This window comes from Mesocricetus auratus, unplaced genomic scaffold, assembly GCF_017639785.1.
Source record: "Mesocricetus auratus isolate SY011 unplaced genomic scaffold, BCM_Maur_2.0 Super-Scaffold_100676, whole genome shotgun sequence".
Lineage (NCBI taxonomy): Eukaryota > Metazoa > Chordata > Mammalia > Rodentia > Cricetidae > Mesocricetus > Mesocricetus auratus.
In genome coordinates, this window is record NW_024429266.1 from 114618975 (window position 1) to 114625168 (window position 6194).

Genomic DNA, 6194 nt, shown 5'->3' on the forward strand with positions numbered 1-6194 from the left:
GAGGGATGCTCTCTCAGCCTAGACTCTTGTGGGAGGGCCTAGGCCCTGCCCTGGATGAAATGACAGACTCTGGAGATCCACCATGGAGGAACTCACCCTCCCTTGGGATCGGAGTGGAGATTGGGTGGGGGACTGGGGGGCCTGGAGGGGAGGGCGGGGAAGGAGGGGAGGAAGAGGGAGCTGAGATTGACATGTGAAGCAAGCTTGTTTCTAACTTAAATTTTAAAAAAAGGAAGAGGAAAAGAATGTAATATTCAAATACCTTTAAAAAGTAAATGTATCACCCCATAACTTTCTACAAAACAAATTCAAAAATGTAATGATCAATAATTAAAAAAATAAGAAAGATCTACCACCAAAAACTACAAAGCATTGTGAAAAAATCTTGAAAGACCTAAATAAATCAAGGGATAAACCATTTCCATAAATTAGAAGTCTCAGTATAACGGGGATGTGGATCTTAAATTCCCTTATAAATTCAACATGATCCCAATAATCTGATGGCGAGTTGTTTGCATACATGTGAAAACAGGAAAAAACCCTCTGAGGGCAATCCAAAGTTCAAATCTAAAGAGTGTACACTATCAGAAGACAAGACATTTTGAACGCACACTGACACTTCCGACACTATCAGGGAAGTTTACCTTGAATCAGAGGGCAGAGTTAGCAACAAGCTGCCCAGAATTAGACATAGAGGTTTTGGAGGACCTAGGACACATATAGAGAGACACAGGAAGTAGTAGGGAGGGGCTTAGAAAGATTCACCAGCCTTTTTGGATCAAAGAAGGAGAGAGAGGGGAAGTCACTGGTTGCTTCTCTGCCGCTTCTCTGATCAACCAGGTTTTTACCCCCAATATCTGACTCCCGAGTTTTATTTAATAATAGAAGAATATAAGTAATCGTTTTAAAGACAAACAGAGCCACCACAGTAGAGGCCGTGAGGAAAACGCAAAGATGCATGGGCCAGCTGCACAAAACAAAGAACTCACAAACAATCCATGCATGTCAGCAGATCCACACTAAAAGCACACTGCAGCTCTATCCAAAATTCTTTAAGTAGGCGGTACTGGGCTAAAAGGATCTTTCTCTAGAAACTAAGGAAGTAAACTTTCACAGCATATGAAAAAGTAGTTACAGATCAATCACAGATTCAAACATGCAAGCCAGAACACCTAAGCTTCTACAAGGAAACATAGAACGCTATAATGACAGTGCGGGCAAAGATGTCTAAACAGAACACAAGAGGTACTGCTATTAACGTTTCTCTCACACTAAGAGCTTCTGTTTATCATAGTAACACACTAAGAGAGTTAATTGGCTGGGAATGGAGTTCAGTGGTGGACTGCCTACCTAGAAAGTGTGAGACCCTGGGCTTGGTCTCTCACAGAGAGAGGGGGGGGGGGGGGAGAAAGTGAATTAATGAGCAACTATAGAGAAAAAAAAAAGATTTTAGTTCAAATACCTGCCAAAAGACCAGTACCCAGGGTGCATCAAGCTCTCCCACAAGCCAGCACGGAGAAGGACGATCCTATGATGCTCTGTGGATACAAAGTCTTGAAGACACCCGATGGTCAGTCAGCACATGGCAGCTGTTATAACATCTTTAGTCATCAGTGATATCCATATTAAAACTGCAATGAAATATTAAATGAAGACCGCTCTTACAAACTGACTGTTGCCTCAAAGTTGTAAATTGAAGCCCTAACTGATATTTGGAGATGGACCAGTGAGCATTTGGAAACACATCCTGTAAATTCAGAAAGGTGGGGACATAATTCAGCAAAAACCTTTAAGAGGAACAGACACTAGAAGGCACTGTGCCTAGCAAAAGAAAAGCCAGGAGGTATGACAGCAAGAAAATAAACCCTTCTTCAGAAACCAAGTCTGCCATCATCTTAATCTTGGACCAATTTCATCCATGACTCCACAAATATAGATTAAGTTCCTCTGTCTGCAGTCATTGGCTATGGCACCTGGAGCTGACTGGCAGCTACCAACAGAGGTGGTAAAGCTACAGAACCAGGAAGTCTGCCAGAACTAAGCATACGCCCATCTTATGGCACACCCGTCTACATCCATAAAAAGAGTGCATCCGTGAACTCACAGATGTCTGTAAGGACACCTCAATGCCTTGATGTATAATAACCCCAAGCTGGGAGCACTCCAAATGCTATCAGCAACAAAGAGGTTGTGAACATCACCAACATAGCTAACATTCAAAGACATACCGTGGTGTATGAAAAGCCCAACCCTGAAAGAGAACACAGTGTGTGGTTGGTTCCATTTATATGGAGTTTTAAAACACACAGGACTAATCTGTGGAGACAAAGTTCAGAACAGTAGTTGCCTTTGATGGAGACATTCACTTAGAGGAGACATGAGACAACTTTCTGGAAGGCTAGGAATACCGAAAATCCTGACAGTTGTGTGGGTGTCTGCACATATCAAAGTTTAACATTGTGAAATTTACGTTAGTTACAAAAGAATATCTTGTCTACTAGGAATCAAAATGGCTACAGCTTTCCTTCCCAAGGAACCCTGTCTCCATGTCCACTTGGATTACAGTGCACTGTCGAGTGGACTCTTAGAGACACGTTGTTTATCAAGACTGCTGTTATGGCCTCATTCAAAAGCTTAATATATCAAATGGAATGTCTGCCCTGAAATTTACAGTTTGTTTGGGAACACTGACTGTATTCATTTGTTGCTTTCTGCTTGATGCTCTGCTGTGAAAGCTATCCCAACTTCCGCCTCATTTTATCCTAGGCCAGTCACGTGAGCTAATGAATGCACAGCACAACAAATGTCCTAATGGAGTTAGTCCGGCTCTCACAGGGCTGCTGGATACTGCTGTAGAGGCTTCAGTCTGTAGAAATGTTGTTATTTGTTCAACAGCAAAGTCACAAGCTAGCAGCCATGGCTGCACGGAGAAGGGGCAGGAATGGGGATGCGGGGCTCCTGGAAGACTCCCATTCATGAAGTTCTGGACAGAATTACATTTCTTCCTAAACCTTTGCTTCTCTCAGGAATGACATGAGCGTAAGAGAAATACAGCTCCATCAATTTTGCTAAAAAGAACCAGATTTCCTACATAAATATAGATTCTATATACAACTTGACATTTAAAGACAGACACTTTTACCAAGGAGGTGGTGGGAGAAAACAGGCAGTCCACTTGACTGTGTCTGTCATGTTCTCGCCTAAAAATAGCTAAATCAAAATAAATGGAGCAACTGGGGGGGGGTTCTCAGAGACAAAGGGGACCTCGGAGGTCAAAGGTGGCATGACATCACAGAAAGGAATGGACGCAGATTATTTTTCTCCTGTCTGCCTCTGTCTACTGAGGGTGCCATTCTCTCTACTGCCAATCAACCGTCTTCAGTGCAGGGAGTATGCCTGGGGAAAGCGGTGATTTCTCCTTCCCAACCCACCTGCCAGCATCTTTTGTCACCTGTGGGGACGGCACTGATTCTCTTGGCTGGTGCCATGCAATCCCCTGCAGGGGCGTGATTCAGACGGAGCAGTTGCCGCCCACAGCACGAGAGTGTGCAGCACAAAGCTGCTCAGCCCAGCGCCACCTACAGCCCATTTCCTCACTTCCTGAGGATCCATACGTCATTTCCTCTGTCTCCAGAATGACTGGTGTTCCATCTTCCTTCTCCAGCCTAGAGACAGCCCTCTCCCACACAGGCTGTCAGCACTCCCGGCCAGTCCTCAACCCTGGTCTTCACTATGAACACAGAAAGGCATGGAACAATTGAAAAGATTGGCCGGAGACAAGATGGAGTAAAACACTTAGGATTCTAAGAACAGGTACCTTGCAGGCACCTCAGCTTACTTACATTTGAGTCACTTAAACGTCCAAAAATAGCACTGATACGGCCACACGGGTGCGCTCCAGCGCATGCACGTAGGCATGCGCGCGCACACAAACCTCTGTCACTCCCAGAAAACAGTTTATTCACTAGCTGGCCTGGTTGGCACAATTTAAACAATGAATTTATCCATTGTGTAACTAAAGAAAGGTGTCTGGGTGAGGGAGCATGAAACCTGGCAGCCGTGAATGAAAGCTGTTCACTTCAGATTCTTGTCTGGGTCATTTTGAGTGCCTTGCTTTATCCCTCTGTGGGTCCACTTGCTCACGTGTAAAAACAGGAAGTTGGACTGCATTGAAGGGACGGTGAGCCGAAGCCCACGGGCCTAGTCTGGAGCCACCATCCTTTTTATAGATAGGCTGCCAAAGTGAGGGGACAGGGGATACCCACATGTACATATGAGCATGAAGTACAGAGATCGACTTGACTATCATGCCCCAGGTGCCAAGTACTTATATTTTTTTAGACAGAACTCACCCGTTAGCCTAGGCTAGCTGGGATTCTCCTGGTTCGGTGTACCCACTGCTCAGATTATAAGAGCACCTGAGTTTCTTGTTCCAATTCTAGGGATCCGACTCAGGCCCATATTGCTTACGTGGTGAGCCTGAGATATCCCCCATCCCACAAATAAGTTTTCACTAAGACTTACCCATCCTCCTGGGTAACTTCTAAGGCTGTTTTGTGTGTGTGTGTGTGTGTGTGTGTGTGTGTGTGTGTGATATCACAAAAAGTTGCACATTTGTACATTCTAGAATACTCACTAGCACTTTATAGGAAATCGCCAAACTCGGATTTAAAAAAGTTCCCCCAAATATAACACCATCCTTCCCATGAACATATGTCATGGAAAAGTAGGTTTTTTTTATCTGAATTATCCAAATAATTACCACATCTCTGACTTTCTTTGCCTGTACCCGTTGTTTAATCCAAGCCACATGGACATATGTCAGCATGGGCAGAGACTCACAGGAAACCAGTCAGTCCTCTGTGTATTCAGTCAAAGTGAGCAGCCAACCGTATTACTCAGATTATCCCCCAGGCAATTGCAGCAGTCACGGGAAACATCCAAACACGCCTCCCAGCTTTTCGTTCACTTCTCTGTGGTCATAGAAATAGACAAGAAAAGCTGGGGAAGAGACATCGACTCATCAGCTCATAGGGTGTGGCATCACAGCCATCAGCGAATTCTACACCAGGGCACTGTCTGGGGAGACACAGAAATCTATTTGGGAACTTGAGTTTTCTGTCCTACCTCTTGAAATAACCAAACTGTTGGTTAAATGCCAAAAAACCTTTACACTGTGTATAAACCACAAGAAAAGACAAAGACTGAACTAATAAAACACTATGCTCACATGTTTTCAGTTTTCCAGTGTTAGTGTTTAAGAGTGTGCAAAAACACTATACATTCTGTTGAGACCATATTCCTGAAAACTGTTCTGGGAAACATCATACTAATGAACTTGGAAAAACCAGAAGGGGGTGAATGGGATAGTTTACACACATACACCACATGCACATGTGCACACATACACATGCGCCTAAGCACATGTACACATGCATGCATGTATGCGTGTGCACACACACATACATATGCACACACACACACACACACACACACACACACAAGCAAACCCTCCTCACAAAAATAAATCCAAAAGCAATAACCAGCTCCAAAATGCCAGGAAGCAGGGTCATAAATTTAACACAAACAACTCCCTCTTCAAACTCCCAGCCCGTTTATCAAATTTTAAAAACTAAATGACAAGTTAAGATTATTAGTCAAAATATATAAATAAATCACCTTACATCTGCTATGTCCAAGGCCTGTGAATGATTTCACAGTGGTTAGCTGGACTAAACGAGCATACAGGCATCCTGGTTTGGGAGCCAGCAGTGCAGGTAAGGATGGCCGGCTGCCAGGCCTCCAACAGCACAATTAGCTGATAGGGTTGGAACTCTGGGGCAGCACAGAGGGAACTCAAGATTTCTTCCACAGGCTGAGCTGACATAGCTCTCAGTCTTCAATGCCCTCCACACAATCCCATTGTTTATAGAAAGAACTTTTTTTAGACATCTCCAAAAAGCAAGGATTAAGTCAACTCATCATAAATTCCTCCTTCTAAAAACCAACTCACGGAAAAACTTTCTGAAAATGCAGTTTGTCAAATGCTTTGGGTTTAATGAAATGCCAAGGTCTGGGAGTCATAATTTATCCACTGGAACAGGAAGCCTCACAGAGATGGAGGAATGCTGGAGTTCTGTGTTCGAGGTGAATTGCTAGAAAATTCGCCGTCTTAGAAAAACAGCGCTGTTTTT